The sequence below is a fragment of the Arachis ipaensis genome, chromosome B1, assembly GCF_059453495.1.
Source record: "Arachis ipaensis isolate K30076 ecotype BB chromosome B1, ASM5945349v1, whole genome shotgun sequence".
NCBI lineage: Eukaryota > Viridiplantae > Streptophyta > Magnoliopsida > Fabales > Fabaceae > Arachis > Arachis ipaensis.
This window is the reverse complement of record NC_142436.1, coordinates 43,520,649-43,546,355: the sequence shown is the minus strand read 5'-3', so window position 1 is coordinate 43,546,355 and position 25,707 is coordinate 43,520,649. Positions and strand designations below refer to the sequence as shown.

Sequence of the window (25,707 nt, the reverse complement as noted above, 5' to 3'; positions counted from 1 at the left end):
CTAGCGCTTAAGAGAGGCTTCTTGATATGCATCCAATCCCTCTGGACTAGGTGGAAGATCCAGTGCTCGCTGTATGGCACTCTCAGAGACAGGGACTTGTTGCTGACAGACATAGACAGTCTGCAGAGTAGGCAAGTAGAAGTTGGAGTAGAATTCAACTACCCATGATAGGTTGACCTCTCGTGGCTGCCTCCTCAAAATCCCCACTGTCTCCTCTCAATCCGGGGCTCCATAAAATCAACAAAGTGTGTTAGGAAAATGAGTAGATACTCATTGTTGTAGTTCCTCTTGGCTAGGATGGGGAACATCTGTTCGCAATAACGGTTAGTGAACCGTGTGGAGTCCCGTGCGGAAAAGGCTTTCTCTGCTTCATCAACTTTAATGATCCCTTCACCTGCTTTGTAGGTGGCGTGACGCTGGTAGATGGTGGCGCCTTAGCCGGTGCTCTCTTGGTTCCTCTCCTTGCCGGTGTTTTGTCAGTGGCCTTCTCTTTTCCTTTCTTGATACCCATGCCTAAGGAAGAAAGAAAGATGGAGAATGTTAAATATAGATAACTAAAGAACCAGAAGGAAGAAATTCCAAGTGATAATAAATGCCAAAGAAAAGATGATAGCTTAAATACATGGTAGCTACAACTTGTAGGTATGACATCAATTAAGAGCAAGAAGGCAATTCATAAGAATTAGATGCAAGAGGGTAAAAGCATGCAAGAAATAAGCATGAGAGCATAACTCAAGCATCAATTATTAAATGTGCCAAATTAAAGAGCACTTTTATGATGACAATTGTGAATGATAATTCCAAATACATGTGGAGTACAAGTGTTGTGAAAAAGAGGCATTAAAGTGTAAGAGTAAAATAAAATAGAGTTCAAAATGCCATAAAAGCTTTTTCACAAACACTTGATGTGCAAGTTAAAATAGGAATGAAAATAATGAATGCAAATGTATATAAGAGCCAAAATAACATATCAATTGTCAAATCACTCCTTATAATATCTGCAAGCTCAATGATAATAAGGTATTACCCAAATAAAGCTCCAACACCAACATAAAAAATGCATGAGAAAAGAAAGAAAAAGAAACCATAAATAACTAAGCTAAAAGAAAAATTGAGAAGAAAAAAAAATAAATGCAATAATTAAAAGAAAAAGGAAAGAGTAGAGGAGAGGGAAGAAAGAAACCTGGGGAAGAAGATGAAAAAGGGAGAAAGAAAGTAGTAGATAGTAAAAAGGAATAAGGAAGAAAGAAGGAAGAAGAAACAAGAAAGAATTAGGAATGAAAAAGAATTAGGATTGGGGGAGGGAATAATTGAAATCTGCGCGGCGTACTGGGTTAATCATGCGGCGCACGCGTACGCGTGGGTCGCGTAAAATGTAAGCGACGCATAAGCGTCTGGGACGCATACGCGTAACATGTGTTGTGCCAATCGCGCGAAGGCAGCCCCGCGCACGCACAACTCTCGGGTTGAAATGCATGAGAACCAAAAAGATATACGACGCGTGCGCGTCAGGTATGCGCACGCGTTGATAGACACATAGTGAAACTGATACGGACACGTCACGGGCGCGTACGCGTGGGTAAATTTGTGCCTAGAGCACAGTTCCAGCGCGAGGTCAACACAACTCTCTGTTCAGCACGCTATTTACGCCGATTTGTAGGGTCATGCGTACGCGTCAGGGACGCTTACGCGTGGGTTGCTAAAAGCGCAAGCGACGCGCATGCATCAGGGACGCGTACGCGTGGGCTTGCTTGTGCGCAAAGCACACTTCCTTCACCACTCCCGCGCAACTCTCTATTCAATTCCTATTCCTTTCGCAATCACAAGTGACGCGTGCGCGTCCTAGATGCTTGCGCGTTGAATGCATTTTTTTTATGCAGAATGCAGGTGATTATGCAGAAATTATGAATGAACACTGATAAAAACAAAATAAAATAAAACTAGGAATGAAAAGGGATGATCATACCATGGTGGGTTGTCTCCCACCTAACACATTACTTTTACGTCCTTAAGTTGGACGGTCCACAAGCTCAATCTTCTTCTGTTGGTGGATCCTTCAAGAGGAAGACCTCTAGCTCTTTATTGTCCTTCATCTTCTCACGATGATATAGCTTCAAGCGGTGGCCATTGAACTTGATGAATTTGGAGATTGAGGGATGACTCAGGTGGAAGACTCCATATGGCTCTGCCTTCTTTATTCTATAGGGACCTTCCCATCTTGATCGCAACTTGCCTAGCATGAGCCTCATTCTGGAGTTGTAAAGGAGAACTAGCTCCCCAGGTCTGAACTCTCTTCTCTTGATATGCTTGTCATGCACAGCCTTCACCATTTCTTTGTATAGCCTGGAGTTGTCATATGCTTCGAGTCGAAGGTTCTCTAGTTCTGCTAGTTGCAGCTTCCTTTTAGCACCGGCTTTCTCAAATCCCATGTTGCATTCTCGTACCGCCCAGAAAGCTTTGTGCTCCACCTCCACTGGAAGGTGACAGGCTTTTCCATAGACCAGGCGAAATGGACTCATTCCAATGGGTGTCTTGTATGCTGTCGGATAAGCCCAGAATGCATCAACAAGTCTGGTGCTCCAGTCCTTCCTATGAGGCTTGACTATCTTCTCCAATATGCGCTTTATCTCTCTGTTAGACACCTTGGCTTGCCCATTGGTCTGAGGATGGTAAGCCGTTGCTACCTTGTGAACAATGCTATGTTTCTTTAGTAGACCTGTTAATCTCCTGTTACAAAAATGAGTGCCTTGATCACTCACGATTGCTCGTGGTGATCCAAAGCGACAGATAACATTGTTAGCATCATCAGTACGGGTAGGAATTGCTTCCACCCATTTAGAGACATAATCAACAGCTAACAGTATGTATAAGAAACCACTAGAGTTTGGAAATGGACCCATGAACTCAATGCCCCAAACATAAAAACTTTCACAGAACAACATCAGTTGCTGGGGCATCTCATCCCTCTTGGATATATTTCCAAACCTTTAGCATGGGGAACAAGATTTACAGAAGCCAGTGGCATCCTTAAAAAGAGTGGGCCACCAGAATCCACAGTCTAAAATTTTTCTAGCTGTTCTTTGAAGACCAAAATGTCCACCATTCTCAGAGGAGTGGCAGGCCTCTAAAATTGACTGGAATTCTGATTGAAGCATACACCTTCTAATTATCTGGTCAGTACCACACCTCCATAAATATGGGTCATCCCATATATAATATTTGGACTCGCTTTTCATCTTGTCCCTTTGATGCTTAGTAAAATTGGGAGGGAAGGTATGACTGACTAAATAATTAGCTATAAGTGCATACCAAGGAACTACCTCAGATATTGAGTGCAAGCTATCAAATAGGAAAGCATCATTGATAGGAGTGGATTCATTCTTAACGTGCTCTAGGCGACTCAAGTGGTCCACCACTAATTTCTGGGAACCACTCCTATCTTTAATTTCTAAATCAAATTCTTGCAGCAACAATATCCAACGTATTAGCCATGGTTTGGACTCTTTTTTAACTAACAAATATTTTAGAGCTGCATGGTCTGAGTATACTACCACCTTAGTACCAAGTAAATAGGCTCAGAATTTATCCAAAGCAAAAATAATAGCCAGAAGCTCTTTTTCAATGGTAGTATAATTAGACTGAGCAGCATCTAAGGTTTTAGAAGCATATGAAATTACAAAAGGGTCCTTACCTTCGCGCTAAGCCAGTGCCGCTCCTACTTCATGGTTGGAGGCGTTACACATAATCTCAAATGGCTGGCTACAGTCGAGTCCTCTCACAATCGGAGCTTGAGTCAGGGCGATCTTCAGCTTATCAAACATATTCATGCAGTCCTCACTCAGCTCGAACTCAACATCCTTCTGCAGCATTCGGGATAAAGGCAATGCTACCTTACTGAAGTCCTTGATAAATCTCCGGTAGAAACCTGCATGACCAAAGAACGAACAGACTTCCCTCAAGGAGGAGGGGTAAGGTAAACCAGAAATCACATATACCTTTGCTGGATCGACAGAAATACCAGTATTAGAAACAACATGTCCTAGAACAATACCTTGTTTTACCATAAAATGATATTTTTCAAAATTTAATACAAGGTTTAAACTAACACACCGATCTAATACTCTAGCTAAACTATCCAAGAAAAGGTTAAATGAATCACCATACACACTAAAGTCATCCATGAAAACTTCCATACAATTCTTAATAAGATCTGAGAAAACACTCATCATGCATCTTTAGAAAGTAGCCGGTGCATTAGATAAGCCAAAAGGCATCCTCTTATATGCATACGTTCCAAAGAGACATGTAAAAGTAGTCTTCTCCTGATCTTCAGGAGCTATATAAATTTGAAAATAGCCAGTGTAACCATCTAGAAAATAGTAGTGTGATTTACCTGACAGGCGATCAAGCATCTGATCGATGAAGGGCAGGGGGTAGTGATCCTTGCGAGTAGCCTGGTTGAGGCGCCTGTAATAAATGTACACCCTCCAGGAGTTCCGCACTCTAGTTGTCAGGAGCTCTCCATGCTCATTTTTCACTATTGTGACTCCAGACTTCTTGGGCACCACCTGTATTGGGCTAACCCATTCACTATCTGAGATGGGGTAGATGATGTCAGCTTCAAGCAACCTGGTCACTTCCTTCTTGACAACCTCTAGAATGGTGGGATTCAGCCGCCTTTGAGGTTGACGAACAGGCCTTGCTCCCTCTTCTGAAAATATCCTGTGCTCACAAACTTGAGGGCTGATGCCTGCTATATCCGCCAAGCTCCACCCAATTGCTTTCTTGTGTCTTCTCAGCACACTAAGCAACTGCTCCTCCTGTTGGGAAGTGAGTTCCCTTGCAATAATAACTGGGAGCTTCTGATTATCCTCAAGGTAATCATACTTGAGGTGGGGTAGAAGGGGTTTTAACTCCATTTTCTACTCATGGCTAGGCACTTGATCATCTAGAGCCATTGATGGTGACAAGGTATCTTTAGTAAGCTCAGAGGATTTCTCCACACTTGCACCTTGATCCATGTGCAGCTCTTCTACTTCTTCCTGGTGGACTGCAGTTACAGTCTCATCATGATGTTGCACTAGAAGATGGAATGATCTTCCAGAGGGTGCTTCATAGCTTCATTCAGGTTGAAACTCACTGCTCGGCCATCTATCTCAAAAGAGTAAGTTCCTGAGAAGGCGTCCAATTTGAACCTTGAAGCCTTCAGAAATGGCCTTCCAAGGAGGATGGAAGATGGTTTTTCTGAGTCATTAGGGGGCATCTCCAAAATATAGAAGTCAATAGGGAATGTTAGCCCCTTAATGCTCACCAGCACGTCCTCAGAAATTCCTATCACCGACCTTTTTAAAGGAGGGAGCCTCAAAGAATCATATACAGATAATGGAATAATACTCACACACGCACCTAAATCACACATGCAGTTAGAAAATTTTACACCCTCTATAGTAATAGTAACCATGCATGGACCCTGATCACTACATTTTTCCGGTATATCACTGACGAACGGATTTTTGCTAGTAAAGAATTCACAATAAATTCCTGTTGCAAGTATAGTTTCTAAACCAACAAGAATCCTTTCATACAAAAATTTGGTTGTCACTAAAACAAACCCAATAAAATTAAACCGAAGTATTCAAACCTCGGGTCGTCTCTCAAGGAATTGCAGGGAGGCATGTTACTATTGGTTATGGAAAAGTATCTTTTTTGGATTTTTGAAAGGTTGAACAAGGAATATAAATGACAAGAAAGTAAATTAATAATTAAGAGAGCTCTTGGCAAGGTATGAAAATTAGAAGTCCTATCCTAGTTTTCCTTATCAATTGTGATGAGAATTGTTCATTGATCCCACTTAGTTAACCTCTAACTATAAAGGAAAGTCAAGTGGATAAATCAATTTAATTCCTCAAGTCCTAGTCAACTCCTAAGGAAATACTAGCTTTAGAGGGATCCAAATCAACTAGCAACTTTCAATTATCAATCAACAAAGGAGTTTGATAACTCAAGAGTCTCTAATTACTCAACCAAAGCCAAAAGGAGAGAAATCTACACTAAAATCCAACCAAGCATTTTATTAAACACTTGGGAGGCATAACATAAAAGCATAGAAAAGCAATAAGGAATATTAAATCCAAACAACCAATTGCAAGCATCAATAATATAAATTTAAGAAAGCAATCATAAATATGAAATACCTCAAATTATATTAAATAGAGAAATCAAATCTAACATGAGAATTTATAAACCAAATTATGGAAATAAACAAATCAACAAGAGGAATAAGTAAACCAAAGTACTAGAACAATTAAAGTAGAAGGAACCAAAATTGAAGCAAGGTAGAATTCTGAAATTAAGAAAAGCTAAACCTAAAATCCTAAAACCTAGAGAGAGGAGAGATCTTCTCCCTCTAAAAATCTACATCTAAAACCTAAAATTATGTGAATCAATGAATCAATGGTTCCCCCATTCTGCAGCCTCTAATTTGTATTTTTCGGGCTTGGAACTGGGCCAAAAGGAGCCCAAAAATTGCCCCCAGCAAATTCTGAAACGTACAGCACGTGGCTCTGTCACGCGTACGTGTCGTCCATGCGTACGCGTCGATTGAACTTTCGCAAGGTCACACGTACGTGTGCCTCACGCGTTTCACGCGTACGCGTCAGGTGCGCGCATGCGTCGCCATGAAAATCTCCAAATCACGCGCACGCGTGAGCCATGTGTGCGCGTCGCTCCTCGCTGGTTGTCTCCTTAGTTTCTTGTGTTCCTTCCATTTTTGCAAGCCTCCTCTCCATCCTCTAAGCCATTCCTGCCCTATAAAGCCTGAAAATACTTAACACACAGATCACGGCATCGAATGGTATAAAGGGGAATTAAAATACACAATTTAAAGTCTTAGGAAGCAAGTTTTCAACCATAGAACAGAATTGGGAAGGAATTGTAAAATCATGCAAATTGTATGAATAAGTGTGCAAAGACTTGATAAAAACCACTCAAATTAGCACAAGATAAACCATAAAATAGTGGTTTATCAATCACCCATTAAAGCAGAAATAGAGCTACCTAGAGGAATAGTTTCTAAATCTTGTATTTTATCTTTATTCATGTATAAATCTTTTAGAAACTTCGCATATTTAGGTACCTGGCGAATGGCATCAAAAAGGGGAATGGTTACCTCAACCTTTTTGAAGATCTCCACCATCTTGGGATTGAGCTCCATCTGCTTTCTGGACTTCCTAGCAAGGCGTGGGAAGGGAATAGGAATCGCTTCTCTTGTAACTTCATTTTCCTTTGGTGCTCCATTCCCTGGTTGAGCTGCTTCTTCTTCAACCATGTCTTATACTTCATCTTCCTTTTCAACATCCTCTACCTCAACAATGTCTTCAACTTGAATGTCTTCCTTTGAGCTTGGCTCCTCATGATTTCTCTCTTGCAGTGTGGTTCCAGACCTCAAAGTGATGGCATTGCTTCCACCTTTGGGGTTGGGTAAAGGTTGAGAAGGAATTGTACTGGAGCTTGAAGGTTGATTGTTGGGGGTAGATAGTGAATCCATCTGGGAGACGAGCGCTTGGAAAGTAGCGTTCAGACCGTTTATAATAGTGTTAAATGTATTCTAAATGTCATGTTGTCCTTGCACAAGAGAGCGAAGCATCTCATCATTAGAAGAGGAAGGGGGGTAAGTGATTTGAGGGGTCTGCTGTTGGCTGTTCTGAGGCACTTGGGACTACCTTAGGTGTGGTGCTCGGTAAGGCTGGCCTTGGTTTTGCTGTTGGTAAGGAGGGTTCTGCTGATACCGGTTCTACTGATTATTGTTGTTGTTCCACCTCTGATTTCCATCATTGTCTCTGCCTCCTCGGTTATAGTTGTCCCTCCATCCTTGATTGGAATTATCCCTCCATCCCTGGTTAGAGTTGTCTCTCCACCCCTGGTTGTAGTTGTCTTGCCAACCAGAATTGTGGTTCCCACCTTGGTTATAATTGTTGCCTTATTGATAGTATCCTTGATTCGGGCGGTCGTAGAAATTATAGGTAGATGCCAAGGTGTTGTCTTCTTGTTGGAGCTATGGACACTCATCAGTGTAATGAGTATAGTAGGCACATATTCTGCACACTCTTCGAGAAACCAACTGTTAACACTGTTGTTGTGGGGGAGGCTGAGGTTGTTGTTGATTCAGCAGTAGCTGCTTCAGTATGTTGGTCATCTCTCCCGGAGTCTGTGTGAGAGCAGCAGTGTCACTACTAGAGGAAACCTCCACAATAGCCTTGGGATGGTTGTTTCTGTGCCTGGCATTCCGGGTAGACTCAGTTAGATCGGCGATCAGCTGCCACGCTTCTGTTGCCATCTTGTACTTCTTTAGAGAGCCATTACTCGCAGCATCTAATGTAATCTTATCCTGAGGCTTCATGCCTTGTGTGAAGTAGCTAATCAACACCAACTGGTCAATCTTGTGGTGGGGACATGAGTTTAGGAGATTCCTGAAGCGTTCCTAATATTCGTAGAGAGTCTCTGACTTGCCTTGGATAATGCAGGAAATTTCTTTCCTCAGTCAATCTGTAACTTCAGCTGGAAAGTATTTGTCCAGGAACTCCCTTCTGAGCAGATCCCAATTAGTAACGACTGCTTCAGGTTGAGTGTAGAACCACTCACTTGCCTTTCCCTCAAGAGAAAACGGAAAGGCATATAACCAAATAGTAGTTTCATCCGTACCATGACGCCTAGTAGTTGAGCATGCTGTCTGAAAATCCCTGAGGTGCTTAATAGGCTCTTGAGCAGGTAAGCCATGAAACTTAGGTAGTAAGTTGATTAGCGCAGTCTTTAGTTCAAAATCTGCATCTAGATTTGGGTGACGCGCTTGATACGATTGCAGTGTAAAGTCTAGAGCTCCTGCTTCCTGAAGAGTAATCCTTCTGGGCTCCGCCATATTACCTGCATGTAAATCAACAGAATTAGTAGAAGAGGAGCTTGTTTCTTCCTTAAATGGCACTTCAGATTCGCTCTCAGATAAGACTGGTGAATTGGTAGTAACCACTTCACCATCCTCAGAAGCTAACCGACGCCGAGCTCGCCTAATACGTGAAATAGTTCTTTCAATTTCAGGATCAAACGCGGCTAATCTCGGATCAGGTAGTGAACGCGTCATTCAATGAAAGAAACATATAGCTCATGGTAATAAAATAAAATAAAATATGCAAATATGTAAAATTAAAAATATTTACACCAACCAATAATTTAGCACACTATTGCAACTCCTCGATAATGGCACCAAAAATTGACGGTCGAAAAATTGCCGATTAAGAATTTATAATAAGAACAGCGTTGCAAGTACAGTTCTTAACCGACAAAAATTCCGCTTATCAATTTAAAAAGGGTTGTCACAATTTAAGAATAAAATACTAGGAGTAAAATTCCCAGATCGTCTCCCAACGAGTTGACAAAAGAGTGCTATTTATTGGTTAGGAATTTTTTCGAGAAATTTTAGAGTTGGAGAACATAAAAATAAACGATTATAAATTAAAGTAATGAAACTTAACAAGAGGTTTTGTGTAATTGAAATAAAGAAGCCTTGACTGGGAGAGGATTAATCAGAAGTTCTATCCTTGTTGAAATTTTTCAAATGCAATAGTAAGAGGTTGTTGTTTTTACTTAGTTAACCCTTACCGAATAAAGGAAAGTCAAGTAATTGAGCCAACTCTAATTCACAAGTCCTAATCCTCTCCTATGGAAGAATTAGCGTTAGTGACTAGAGAGCCGGCCAACAACTTCCAATTACCACTTAACACTTGAGTATTCCAACTCAAGGGTCTCCTTTCAATCAACTCCCAAGTCAAGTTGGGAGTTTACTCCATTGACATGAATGCCATTTTTATAAACGATAAACGGGAAAGAAAAGAAGACATGAAAGTTCAAATAAATAATAAAAGGAAATTAATTAAAGGTAAAAAGAACTCTTTGCATTAATAAATTCCAAAATAAAAAATATCCATATGTAATTCTGAACAGGGTAAATGGGTGATTAAAAGAGTAAGAAAATAAGGAAACAAACTAGAATGATGGAAACTTTAATGGAGGTAGTAACTCTTCTCAATATCCAAATCAAAAGCATAAAACTAGAAATCTATGAATGTGAAGAACCCTAGAGGAAGTAGTATTTTTTCTCTAAGATTCAAAACTAAAAACTAAAACTATGAGAATGAGAATGTGTGTTGAGTCTCTGCTTGTCCCCTGGCTCTAGTCTGTGTTTTTGGACCGAAAACTGGGTCCAAACTCAGCCCAAAATCGCCCCCAACGTCTTCTGCGATTTCTGCACGTGGCGTACGTCACGCGTACACGTCAGTAACGCGTACGCGTCGATGGTTTTCTTCGCATGTCACGCGTTCGCGTCAGGTACGCACACGCGTCGCGGTGAAAATCTCCAAATCACGCACACGCCTCGATCCTTGCTGGTCATCTCCTTTATTTCTTATGTTCCTTCCATTTTTGCAAGCTTCCTCTCCATTCTTTAAGCCATTCCTACCCTATATAGCCTGAAAACACTTAATGCACAGATCACGGCTTCGAATGGTATAAAAGGACATTAAAAATACACAATTTAAAGGCGTAGGAAGCAAGTTTTCAATCATAGAACAGAATTAGGAAGGAATTGTAAAATTGTGCAAATTGTATGAATAAGTGTGCAAAGACTTTATAAAAACCACTCAATTTAGCACAAGATAAACTATAGAATAGTGATTTATCATGCACCAAATTGACTCAAGGAATACTACGGTGGGTAGGAATTATTCTCAAGAAGATTAAAGGATTGAGCAAACAATGTTTATTTGAAACCCTAATTAGATTCACAAACTTTTGTGAGAGCAATAATCGAACTTAAAACAATAACAATTTATCATACAAAGCTGATGAATGATGAGATTGATATATAGCGAATGAAGATGTTAGGGTTTCAGAGATGTTCAATTCTCAAGAAAGGAAACATTCATGTTTATTACCTTGATTCATGCATAGATATATTGACGACAAATCGTATTTAATCAACTTCCAATCCCTTGGTGATTCAATTTTTCTCCATCCTAGCTAATAGCCAATTCCTTGATCAATTAGTTAACAATAGGAGGATTATAGTATAGTTCTGATTTAATGTCACATAACATTCAAAGCTATTCTCAAATAATTAAAAAGTTACGAGAATGAGTTTGAAACTAATCCCAATAATAGCTTTCCCAAGATAATAAAGGAATTCAAAACAAACCAAAAATATTTTTCAATACCTCTAATCATTCAGAATAAAACGAAACCCAATTTTTTAGAAGTATCAATGCATTAATCAAGATAAAAAAAATAAGTATTATCAATCCATAAAATTAAACAGAGCTCCTAACCCTAACACAGAGAAATTAGTGACTCATGAAAACAAATAAAAACAAAAGGTGAAAATATGCTAATGACTGCTGGATGCTAAAACTGCTCTTCTCCAGCTTATTTGTGATGATATGTCATCATGTCATATTTTTCTATGCTTTTTCATACAAGAAATTGATGATTTGTGCTTAGATATTGAAAGCTTTTGTGCTTAAATGGTATATTTCCTTGATCTTTTGATTTTATAAATTTTGTAGGAAATAAGTGGAAAAAGAAGCAAAATAGCACAAAATCAGCTCAAAAGAAGAGAAAAAGGATTTTGGGGGCACACTTTGAAGTTTGAGCACACTTTGAAATTTTAGGCCACGCTTTTAAAAGCGTGACCCATGACCATGAGGCCATGACATGCATTTAATTATTAAAGCCATCATGATGAATTATAACGCATTAGGCATGGAAAATGAATGCTACGTTAAAGCAATTGGTATTAGTCAATGAATGCATGCATGAAATGTTGCATGAAACATTAATTAATTATGCCAATAAGAATGAATGAATGCTACGTTGAAATAAATGAATGATACATTGGGATGTTTAATTAAGTTCATGAAAGAATGCATGTAATATTATTAATACCAATAAGGCGTTAATGAAGTGCATGAATGAAACCATTAAATCATTAATGCCATAATGAATGAATGCTTTAACGTAATGCAATTGGCTTTATTAACTAAGTAATATAATAAAAGCATGCATGTGTTTAGTTAATTAGTACCATCATGGACAATGCATTGGCTTTATTAATTAAGATAGAATGAAAGCATGTAGCGTTGATTTTTGCAACGGAGCGCCTCAACAAAGCCAAGGAGAAACAAGAGAGCGCTCCGTTCATTCATTTCATTTTTTCGGGCATGACCCATGAGGAAAAGCAAGGCGCGAATAAAGGAAGCAAAGTAGCACTACGTTTGTGCTCTTAACTGAGCGCTATAGGACTTGGCAAGAAAATTGGCCAAAGTAGCTTCACCATGCAAATTAAATCAAGCCATCCGGATCCACTCCTCTTCAAATCCAAAGCAAGCAAAGCCCATTATCATCACTCAAAGGCACAAGAGATAGTTAGAATAGGAATTCCATTTAATTGTAATTTATTTTTAGTTTCAATTTCACTCAATTCACTTCAATGCTAGCTTGACTAGACTAATCACTCACTAAAGTTTCTTGATCCATCAATCCATGTGGGATCGACCTCACTCTAAGTGAGTTTTATTACTTGATGCGACCCGATACACTTGCCGGTGAGTTTTTGTGTGGAATCTAAATTTCCACCCATCAATTTATATCCTCTATACTAACCTAATTTTTAAATTTAAAACTAAAACTAATCTTATCTTTTCCTAAAAAAAAGATAAACTAAACATAATCTTTCTAAATTGAATTAACTGAAATCAAATTTTGATAAATTCTTGGAGTTTGTGGGCTATGTCAAATGTCCATGTTATTTTTACTAAAATAAATGCCAAGTATTTTGGTCGGTCTTTGATCACGGGCGCTAAGTACCATTGTGTTGCTTATCATGGGCGCCAAGCGCGAGCGTGTGCTTCTTGTTAGGTGCTAAATGCCATTGTGGTTGTTACTTTGTTCTTCTTCGAAGGTGTTAGGTATCAAGGTTAGGCACTTGGTGTTAAGGCCCTGGACGTGAAGAAAATTTTGGGCGTTAGGCATGAGGAAGTGGCATTGGGTGCCAAACAAAGGTACTGGGTGTCAATGCGTGGGCGTTGTGGGCACTGGGAACCAATGTGTGGACGTTGGGCGCTAGTGTGTGGGCGCTGGGCGCCATTTGTGGGGATGGGTGCCCACCTTTGCATTCTTATAGGCCATTGGGCGTCCCACCTTCCCTGATTGCTTCTGGATTTTCTTCTCGTCGTCTGAATTTCCTCAGAAATATTCTTAACACACAACAACTCTAAAATAACTCCAAACAAAATAGATTATCTTTGAAAACCACAATTAACCTAAGAAAACTACTAATATTTATTAAAAGAAATGCTAAAAAAAACTATTAAAGATGCCAAGACATCATAACACTAAACTTAAAACTTTGCTCGTCCCCAAGCAACAAAAAGAATTCTGATATGTGATTAAGTTTGTAGTGATTTATACTGATTTATATGATTAAATATGGGCTTCCGTTACTCACATGATCTTGCAAACTTCAAATCTGAATATTCAAAAATCTATTCCGGAAGATTTTATATGTATTCTTCTTATAGTTTTTAACCTTCAACTCAGTTTTCCTTTTCAGTTTTTTGTGAATGTAATATTCAGCACCTTTTTCTCTCATAAACCAACTTTAAAGTATTGGGGAAGATAATTTCACATCTTTGAATCTATATGTTTTGTCTCAAGGCAAATCTTTAGTGTAGATTTTCAATTGATATTCCCAAACCAGTTGGCTCAAGGTATCAGGTGATGAAGCACCCCTCGAATTTACTCACCCAAGTTTCTCCTTGACACAGCAACACCACAAGCACATAACTAGAAAAATATTTTTTATCTTTTTATCTCATGTGTCCTAGATATTAGTGCTCAGATCCTTGGTTATTTTTTTCACCTAAATGCACTTATAACCTAATTACAATAGGGTTTATTATTCACATAATACGTTACATATTTATTGTTCACTTAGAATTTTTTTGGTAATATTTTTACGTATCACAAAAAAATATTTCAAGAAAGTAAAACGTATTACACTAACAGCAAATATACACTTTGTATTGTTATCACTACAAGAGAGGTGGAGTTTAGTGGCGGTTTTTTCTGCGGCTAGAGGCGGTTTAAACTATTTCAAAATACAATTCCGGCAATCAAGTAAACCGCCCTGATTAGTGGCGCGGGCAGTAGATTTTGCAGTAGTTTTCAGCAACCGCTGGTATAACTGTCGCTAATCAGATACTTGATTTGGTGACGGTTGTAAAACCGCTGCTATTTTCTTAACTGGTTTTTTAAAAAAATTGCAGCGGTTTAAAACTGTCGCAATTCTAATGGGTGCTTTAAAACGACGCAGCAATTTTCAACTTGCTGTAATTTTCTACATGATATTTTAAAAAATAACTGCTAAACTACTACATGTGGCACCATTTTTCTTTACTAAATAACTTATTTTCTTTACATCATAATTGATTAAACTTAAGATACTTGTATCAAATAGCACTAAATAGATAAAACCATAAAGAAGAGCAACACCACCACCTGTGCAGAACATAATATGTAGTTATGTCAGGTCTGGTTTAGGATGTGAAATTGAGTATACAACTGCAAGTGCTAATAACATACCAGGTTATGCCCTCCTGTACGGCGGCCTTGGTTGCATTCAAGGCATCTATCACTCTATCCTTCTTCTCACCAACTTCAGCCTCACTGGCTCCTCCAATATGTGAAAGGCAAGTTTATTATGTTAATATTATCATTGTAGAACTTTAACATGTTACCAGGTATGAGACCACTAAAAATCTAGATTAACTTAATATGCCCACCGTAAAAACTGCAACACTCCCAAAAAGCTTGGTGAGTCTTTTCTGTAACTTTTTCTTGTCATAATCTAAAGTGCTATTTTCAATTGTTGACTTAATCTGCTTGTTGAAAAGATCACAAGAATCAAGTCAGGAAAAAAATACAATGTAAGTAACGTAAACACCAACAAAGGTAGCCCCAAATTTAGGAGGAGATCCGCTTAAACCTGATCACATGTTTCCTCAATTGCTTTCTTGTCACCATCTCCATCAAGAATGAACGTATCATCTTTAGAAATTGTCACCTAGATTACTAAAAACTTTAGTTGTCAAAATCAATTAAAATCAAAAACAAAGAATTTTATTTTGAGCTTAAACACTAGCTTTTGAATTATAGTGTACATGCTCTTACAAAACTCTGTTGTCCATTAAAATTATATTACAAATCCAGCAAGAAAGAAAGGTTACCTTTTTGCAAGTGCCAAGCATTTCCGAATGCACTTTTTCAATATTCATGCCAAGCTCTTCAGTGGTAAGCTAAAAGGATATAAAAGTTGTATCATTCATAAGCTTTTTAACATAGGATTTTACTTTATAGTAATAAGTAATAACTTCATAACAGAACACTTACTTCACCTCCTGTAAGAACAACAAAGATCATGGAGGCCGGACTTCCTATTTTCACCAAAACCAGGCACTTTGATGGCACATACCTGAGCCAATGCAACAAACACCACACAAGATAAGCATAAAAGGATCCAAAATCTTACTTGAATGCAAAAGGTAAATCTCTTGGCTAGTGTACAAACCTTTATTCTAGCACAAAGCTTGTTTAGAATGAGAATTGCAAGGGCATCACTTTCCACATCCTCCGCAACAATCAACAAAGGTCTTTGTTTCTGATAACAAAGAAATGTCAACCAATTATATAGTACAAAAGCTAATACTAAAAAAAAGACTAGCGAAAGGAAATTGTTGTTGCTTACCTTTAAACCCAACTCTAATACTTTAACTATAGCATCAATACTCGAGATTTTTTCTCATGGATTAGAATCAGTGAATCCTCAAGTTCCTGTAGTCACAATTTACATATAACATGTTAAAAAGAAGCTATTCTTTAAACTTAAAAGAAAAGAGGTAGAGAAGCAACATACAAATTTCTAGTTCTTTTGGTTAGTTATAAAATATGAAGATATGTATCTGGTGCACGAATTTCCACACCTCGTACAACTGAACCAGCAAGTGCACTGGGTCGTCCAAGTAATACCCGAGTTAGTCAGGGTCGATCCCACGAGGATTGTGATTTGAAGCAAGCTATGGTTATCTTGAAGATCTTAGTCAGGCGGATAGAGAAGTTAGTTGATTGTTTAATTCGCATGAAAAGAAAATAAATAAAACGTTACTAGCTAGGTTGATGTGTTTGCAATGATAAAAAGATGGTTAAGGCTTGAAGATGCTTTGTTCTTCTGGATTAATCCGGTCTTACTGTCTATTCCAACTGTGAATGATTTCTTCTATGGCAGGCTGTAAGTAATCAACGTCTTTATTACAAGATCGCTAATGCTCCTCCAGATCTGAACGCCAGGGTTAGTGCGGATCCATTCTAATTGAGGGTGAAGCTCTTGCAGTTCATTCTCTTTAGTGATCCTACTCAAAATGCCACAGACAAGGTCGAATCTTCTGGATTAGAGGATGCTGCACCTTTGGTTCTAGCCTCTACCACAAAAACTCTAATCTTTCCATACCTCGGCTGAACTGATGTCTCGAGAAGTCCCCAACGAAGTCGTGGATTAGCCGTCTAAGAGATGCATAATCAAGCTATTGGTTCATGATTGTCCGATGAAAGACTCATTCTGAACCCATGTAGAATGAGATAACCTTGTGCCGGTTCAACGCATTCATATTGATGAAGAACGAGGATACATCTTAGAATAGAGAATCAAACAGGGATTGAAATAAAACAGTAATACTTTTATTAATCCATAAAACTCAGCAGAGCTCCTCCCCTCAATCTAGGAGGTTTTAAAACTCATACTGATAGAAAATACAATGTGGAATTCAAAAATATGGTATCAGAACTTCCTCTAAAACTATAAAATTTATCAAATAAATACTAAGCTAATGAGTAAGCATTACATAAGAAGGGTAAAACAGTCTTTTAGTGATAAAATCCACTTCTGGGGCCCACTTGGTGAGTGTTTGGGCTGAGCTTGATCGAGATCCATGCGCTAGGAGGCCTCTTCTCCTTTGGGCGCTGGATGCCAGAAAAGGACAGGAGGCTAGCGTTGAATTCCAGTTTTGGGCCTTCAATTCTGAAGCAAAGTATGGACTATTATACATTTTTGGAAAGCACTGGATGTTACCTTTCTGTAGGCATTGAGAATGTTCCATTTGGACTTCTGTAGCTCCAGAAAACCTCTTTCGAGTGAAAGGAGGTCAAATCTAGACAACATCTGCAGTGCTTTCTCTACCTCTGAATTAGACTTTTGCTCCAACTCCTCAATTTCAGCCAGAATATATCTGAAATTGCATAAAAATACAAAAACTCAAAGTAGAATCCAAAAATATAAATTTTGCACTAAAACCTAATAAAACTTAAACAAAACATGCTAAAAACTATATGAAAATGATGCCAAAAAGCGTATAACATATTCGCTCATCAGAACACCAAACTTAAATTATTGCTTGTCCCCAACCAACTAAAATCAAAGTAGGATAAAAAGAAGAGTAAGATACAATGAATCTCAGAGTTTCTAATGAAGCTCAGTTTCAGTTAGATGTGCGAGACTTAGTAGCTTTTTGCTTCTGAATAGCTTTGGCATCTCACTATCCATTGAAACTCAGAAGTGTTGGTCTCTTTAGGAACTTAGAATCCAGATGATATTATTGACTCACCTAGTTTAGTTCTTTTTTATTCTTGAACACAGCTTTTTAAAGTCTTGGCCGTGACCCCAAGCACTTTGTTTTCTAGTATTACCACTGGATACATAAATGCCACAGACACTTAACTGGGTGAACCCTTTCGGATTTTGATTCAGCTTTGCTAGAATCCTCAGATAGAGGTGTCCAGAGTTCTTAAGCACACTATTTTTGCTTTGGATCATGACTTTAACTGCTCAGTCTCAAGCTTTTCACTTGACACCTTCACACCACAAGCATATAGTTAGGGACAGCTTGTTTGAGCCGCTTAGGCCATGATTTTATTTCTTTTAGGCCCTCCTAACTATTGATGCTCAAAGCCTTGGATCATTTTACCCTTGCCTTTTGGTTTAAAGGATTATTGTCTTTTTGCTCTTGCCTTTTGGTTTAAAGAGCTATTGGCTTTTTCTGCTTTTAATTTCTCTCTTTTTCTTTTTTTTTCGCAAGCATATATATATATATATATATATATATATATATATATATATATATATATATATATATATTATTGCTTTTTTGCTATTTTTCTTGCCTCAAGAATCAATTTTTGGATTTTTCAAATTACCAATAATATTTCTCCTTTTTCATCATTCTTTCAAGAGCCAAAATTCTTAATTCCAACTTCGATTATGCACTGTTCATTCATACATTTAGAAAACAAAAGCAATGCCACCACACCAAAATAATTGACTATTCTTATTATATAACTCAAAGTTCATGTATCTCTCAATTCTTTTAAAATAAAATTTTTCTTTTAAGTAAGGTGAGAGATATATGGAACATTTTATAGCCTTAAGACATAGATGATCAAGCAACAAGAACAAGAGAACAGACAATAAAACATAACAGAAAACATAAAAATAACATAAAAGAAAAGGGGATTAAGAGAACGAATCCACCTTAGTGATGGCGACCACTACTCCTCCTTGAAGATCCAATGTAGTGCTTGATCTCTTCAATGTCACGCCCTTGTCTTTGTTGTTCTTCCCTCATAGCCCTTGTTTCTATTTGCTATTTCATGGAGGATGGTGAAGTAGTTGGAGATTCTGTGGGACCTGAGAAGCTAGGGAGTTCAAATTCCCTGCCCAACTTATGGGCGTTGAATGCCCAGCTTGTGCACCATAGCTGGGGTTGAACGCCAGCTTGCCACCCATTTGTGCCGTTGAACGCCCAGGAGGAACCTCCTTCCTGGCGTTCAATGCCAGATCTTCTGCCTTTTTTGTAGGGATGGCAAAACTCCCCGAGATGTGGGGATCCCTGCGGGGACTGTCCCGAATGGGGATCCGACTGTGGGAAGTTTTCTCCGCGAGATGGGGATGGGGGATAAAATTTCCCCGAGGCAGGCGCGAGGACCCGAGTGGGGATCCCCCTATTCCCCAAAATTTATAAATTTACTGAATTATCCTTAATAGTTTATTTCTCATAAATGTTTTTTAGTCATTTCTCTCTCTCTCTCTCTCTCTCTCTCTCTCTCTCACACACACACACACACACACACACATATAGAAATCGAAAACTCCTAATCTTCATTTGCATAACCCCTCTTCAATTCAGAGATCCCTAAAACTGTCCATACTCTATTCAACCTCTATGCAGCCACCTCCTTGCCACTCTCCCTTCTCACCGCATCGTCACACCTCACCGTGCCATCACCCTCACCGCGTCGTGCTTTCTATTTGCGGCGTTCCTTTCATAACTCTGTCGTTGTGTCCATTCTCCTCTCTATTTTTGCGTCTCTCACCTCATCCACTACTTTGCCCTCTAGCTCGTCGTTGCGTCCCCTCACTGCGTCATTTCGAAAGAAGTCACCATCGTGTCATTTATACTTTTTGTATAAAATCTTGCTATTTTTGTATAAGATGGATACTTGCAGCTCAATTCATATGGAAATTAATAATTAGTTAGAACTATCAAATAGATGGAGAATGGGATCCCCGCGGGGAATGGGACCTTGTGGGGAATGGGGATGGGGAGCATTATTCCCTCACGGCAGGAAATGGGAACGGGGACGGGGAGCGAATCTAAGGGCGGGGATGGGGAGCAGGGAGGCATCCCCCACCGCCACCCTGCCCCGTTGACATCCCTATTTTTTGGTCGTCGAACGCCTAGCCTGGCTCCCTGGCTGGCGTTCAACACCAGTTTGTTGTTCCCCAGAGGGCGTTGAACGCCCACTCTGGCTCCGTGTCTGGCATTCAACTCTAGCAAAGTTTCTGCTTCAGGGTGTTCTGTTTCCAGCTCTGACTATTTCTATTTCCGTTCTAACTACTGCACATGATCACAAACATTAAAAAGCAAGGAAAAACTCTAAAAATAAACTAAAATAAACTCAAATGAAAATAAACAAAAGCAATAAGAACAGAAATACTCTACTTATGGTTGGGTTGCCTCCTAACAAGCGCTTCTTTAATGTCATTAGCTTGACAGACAACTCCTTTCAAGGAGGACGATAGTCATAGAGGAATAAATCCTTACTCCTTACTGGGATCTTCCTTCCTGTGCTCTCATGGATTAGCTTAATACACTCAAGAGACAAGATCTCATTTACTGCATGAGGCAGGGTTTGGCTTGTAGCAATATGCTGGTGTCCCTTAGTGCCATTTTCCTCTTCCATGGTGAATACCATGATGAGATAAGTGAACATTACCATCTTCCATGGTGAAAAGCCTTCAGTAGGGATATTTTTGTTTTTCCAACCCCTAGGTATCTTCCTTTTGGGGCCTTCCTCCTTTGTGGATAGTGTACATCTAACACCAAACTTACATTTGGTCTTAGGAGGATTGAATTGGTTTCATCCAAGGGAGGAGGCTTGAATGCTGAATCCTTTATGCAAGTGCCTCCCTTGTCAATGGGTAATGGAGGGTTAAGAATCTTGAACACCATCTAGTCCTTATGCAAGGTGATCCTTGTTTCTTGTGCCTTTTGGATTTTCAGCTTCTTCATCACAGATGAAGGTATCAGATTTAAACTCAAGCCAAGATCTTACAGGGCTTTGTCAAAAGTGATCTTTCCAGTAATCCATAGAATCTGAAAGATCCCTAGATCTGGCACCTTGGCAGCTCATTCTGAATTAGGATACTGTACTTCTCAGTAAGTATCTCTATTTTATCTCCCCTTAGGTCCTTCTTTTAAAAAAATGTCTTTTAGACAGGCTGTATAGGGGGTCTTTTTTCCCAAAACCTTTGCAACAGAGATATTGACTTGCAACTTCTTAAGGGCTGCTGGGAAATGAGCCAACTACTCATTTTCTGGTTCTTTTTGCATGCCTAGGAAAGGTAGCTCTTGAGGTTCTTTCACCTCTGTAAGGACGTGCTCTGTGGTAATGACAGGCTCCTCTTACACACCCAGAGAAGATTCAACTCGAGATTCTTTCTCCTCTGTGGGGTGTGCTCAATGGCATTCTCAGGATCCTCCTGGTTCTTGATTGCCTTCAGTCCCACAATAGCAGACTCCTGAGGTTCGGCCTCTTTGGTGAAGACTACTGTCTCACCATCTTTTAAGGTCTCCTTCCCAGAGAGCATCAGCCTTTCTGTGAGGGCCCTATAGGGATGCACTTCCTCAAACAACTCAGTAAGATGAATATTAACCTGCTCAGGTGTCCACCGGTTATGGGTGAGAGTGTCTCCTTGAGGGTAGTTACCACTCATATCACTAGGAGCATTATAAACCTCATCAGGGGGTGCGACTACAGTCTCCATGTCTAGAACTTTTGTCCTATTTGGAGTCTCCTCACAGAAGTATAAGTGCTGGTTATTGGCAGCTATCTCAATGAGCTCATCTGCCTCTTCATGTGTCTCTATAAAGTACAGAGGGCTATTTTCAAAGTGATCTACTGTCTTCCTGGCTATCTCAGAGATTGCTCATAGAAGATCATTGTCTTGCCCCATCCTGAGAACCTATGGGGAGGACATATCCTGAACATCAGCTTGTACCTCTCCCAAGCATCATGGAGAGACTCACTCCCCTTCTGCCTGAAGGTCTGAACATCGGTCACTAGCTTAGTTAATCTCTGTGAGGGGGAGAACCTGTTCAAAAAATTGTTAATAACCTTATCCCAGGTGTTCACACTTCCTCTAAGTTCCATATGCCACCATTCATTTGCTTGATCACTCAGAGCAAATGGGAAGAGTTTTAGTCTGGGGACTTCAGGGTCCACTCCATTGACCTCTACAGTGTCACAGAACTACAGGAAGTCGGAGATGAACTTACTGGGGTCTTCCTATGGGTGTCCATGAAACTGGCATTTCTGCCGTAACAGCAGAACCTGGTCTAGGTTGACCTTAAAGTCATTTGAGTCAATAGGAGTGTCAAATGTATAGGAGCCCTGAGGTCTCGCAATTCTTGTATTCCCATAGTGACTCCGGTGTCTCTGCATACATAAATAAGAGACAAAGAAAAATGGGAGTCTCTATGTCACAGTATAAGGAGCTCCTGGTCAGATATCCAAAGGAAGAAAGAATAATGAAGATAGAGGGAGGAGGAGAAGAATTCGGCTAGAAGGGAGGAAGAATTCGAAAATTAGAAGCAAAATTAGAAACTAGAATTCAAATATTTTTATTTTTATTTTATTTATTAATCATATAAAGGTTAATGAACTAAAAAGATTTGAAAATTTAATGATGATTTTCGAAAAAGATGAGGAAAAATAAAGAAGATATTTTCAAAAATAGAAGAGAGATGAGTTAGTTAGGAAGTTTTGAAAAAGAAGAAAGAGAAATCAACTAACTAATTAAGAAAGATTTGAAAACAAGATAAGATAGAAGATTAGAAAAGATTTGATTTTGAAAATATTTGAAAAAGTCAACAAGATAAGATAAGAATTGAAAAGATTTGTAAAATATTTAATTTTAAAATTTAAAAGACGATAAGATAGAAAAGCTAAGATAAGTTAGGTAAGGAAGATAAGATAAGGAAGTTAAGAGAAGATAAGTTTTAAATTAAAAAGATTTGAAATCAAAATCAAAAAGTTAGTTTCTAATTTAAAAAGATTTGAAATTTAAATTTTAAAAGAAAGATAAGATAAGAAAGAATCAAATTTTAAAAGAAAACATTTGAAGTTTGATTTTTGAAAAAGATTTGATTTTGAAATTTGAAATAAGATAAGATAAGATTTTTGAAAATTAAATTTTAAAATTTTTTAATTTTGAATTTGAAAACAAGGTAAGATAAAGATTTGAAAAAGATATGATTTTTGAAAAGATTTGAATTTTGAAATTTAAAACTAAGATAAGATAAGATAATGATTTTGAAATTAAAATTTGAAAAACTTGTTGTAATTTTCGAAAATTAAGATAAAGATAAGAAAAGATATTTTATTTTTTTTATTTTTGAATTTAATGAAGAAAGAGAAAAATAACAAAAAGACACCAAGCTTAAAATTTTTAGATCTAAGACACCTAGAATTCAAAAATTGGAAAGAAAAACACAAAAAGACACCAAACTTAAAAATGTTAAGATCTAAATAAAAAGGAAAACAAGAACACTTTGAGGATCAAGAAGAACACCAAGAACAAAACTTAAAGAATTCAAAGAAAACAAGAACGTGCAAAGGACACCAAACTTAAAGATTTTGAAAACCAAAGACACAATTTTTGAAAATTTTAAAGAAAAGACACAAGAAGATACCAAACTTAAAGATTGACATAAGACTCAAACAAAAGACTCTATTTTTGAAAATTTTTAGAAAAAGACTCAAAGAAATTCGAAAATTTAACAAGGACATAAACAAAAGACTCAAACCAAAAACAAAGATTAATAAAGAAAAAAAAAGGTTTTGAAAAAAAAATTTTGAAATTTTTTTCGAAAAGGAAGAAGAAATTAAAAGACTCAGATAAAATAAAACTAAACCTGTAAAGAAAAGGAAATTACCTAATCTAAGCAACAAGATAATCCGTTAGTTGTCCAAACTCGAACAATCCCCGGCAACGGCGCCAAAAACTTGGTGCATGAATTCCCACACTTCGTACAACTGAACTAGCAAGTGCAGTGCGTCGTCCAAGTAATACCTAAGTGAGTCAGGATCGATCCCACGAGGATTGTAATTTGAAGCAAGCTATGGTTATCTTGTAGATCTTAGTCAGACGGATAGAGAAGTTGGTTGATTCTTTAATTTGAATGAAAAGAAAATAAATAAAACGTTACTAGGTTGATGTGTTTGCAATGATAAGAAGATGGTTAAGGCTTGGAGATGCTTTGTTCTTTTGGATTAATCTGGTCTTACTGTCTATTCCAACCGTGAATAATTTCTTCGATGGCAGGCTGTAAGTGATTAACGTCTTTATTACAAGATCGCTAATGCTCCTCCAGATCTGAACCCCAGGGTTAGTGCAGATCCATTCTAATTGAGGGTGAAGCTCCTGCAGTTCATTCTCTTTAGTGATCCTACTCAAAACACCACAGAGAAGTACGAATCTTCTGGATCAAAGGATGTTGTGCCTTTTGTTCTAGCCTCTACCACAAAGACTCTAATCTCCCCATACCTCGGCTGAACTGATGTCTCAAAATGTCCCCAACGAAGTCGTGGATTAGCCATCTAAGAGATGTATAATCAAGCTAGTGGTTCATTATTGTCCGATGAAAGACTCACTCTGAACCCATGTAGAATAAGATAACTTTTTCTGGTTCAACGCATTCATATTGATGAAGAACAAAGATATATCTTAGAATAGAGAATCAAACACGGATTGAAATAAAACAGTAATACTTTTATTAATCTATAAAACTCAACAGAGCTCCTCCCCTCAACCTATGAGGTTTAGAAACTCATACTGATAGAAAATACAATGTGGAATTCGAAAATATGGTATCAGGTCTTCCTCTAAAACTATAAAAGTTCTCAAATAAATACTAAGCTAATGACTAAGAATTACATAAGAAGGGTAAAACAGTCTTTTAGTGCTAAAATCCACTTCTGGGGTCTACTTGGTGAGTGTTTGGGCTGAGCTTGATTGAGATCCACGTGCTTGGAGGCCTCTAGGGTGTTGAACGCTGGCTAGGGGGTCCTTATGGGTGTTGGACGCTGGTCTCTTCTCCTTTGGATACTGGACGCCAGAAAAGGGCAGGAGGCTGGCATTGAACGCTAGTTTTGGGCCTTGAATTCTGCAGCAAAGTATGGACTATTATACATTGCTGGAAAGCTTTGGATGTTAGCTTTCCATTGCCATTGAGAACGCTCCATGTCGACTTCTGTAGCCCCATAAAAGCTCTTTTGAGTGCAAGGAGGTCAGTTCCATACAACATCTGCAGTGCTTTCTCTGTCTCTAAATCAGACTTTTGCTCCTGCTCCTCAATTTCAGCCAAAAAATACCTAAAATTGTATAAAAATACACAAACTGAAAGTGGAATCCAAAAATTTAAATTTTGCACTAAAACCTATGAAAACTTAATAAAACTTAAACAAAACATACTAAAAACTATATGAAAATAGTGGCAAAAAGCGTATAAAATATCCGCTCATTAGTATCCCCTGTCGAGCTTCATTCTTTCAACAACTTCTAACTCATTGTACAATGTTTTGCCATCCTGAAACAGGTTCAAGTTAGAGCTGAACAGATGCAGTATCATGGGTATAAATATCCAAAACCATCAGACACAGAAACTAGAAACTAAAGAAAAAATAAAGTACCCAAGTTGCAAATATAAAAACTTACTGAGATTGTGATTACACCCTCTTTGTCAACTTTTTCCATAGCTTTTCAATTAGCTCACCAATTTCTCTCTCCTGATTTGCTGATATTATCCCAACTAGTTCCTACATTGCTGCATTTATTCAAATTTGATTAACGACTAGTAAATTAAAACACAATACAAATCAAAGAGATTGAACTTGTCAAACAAAAATCAAGCAAAAATCTTTTTACCTTGATCTATATTATCTTCTTGCAAACAATATACTTTTTTAATGGAAAAAATATCCCACTCCCACATAGTA

General features: G+C 38.3%; 1 pseudogene; it reads right to left on the bottom strand.

Moving 5' to 3' along the window:
* LOC107605979 (chaperonin CPN60-2, mitochondrial-like) lies at positions 1-25,512 on the bottom strand (annotated as a pseudogene).
* Positions 25,513-25,707: the final 195 nt, after the last annotated feature.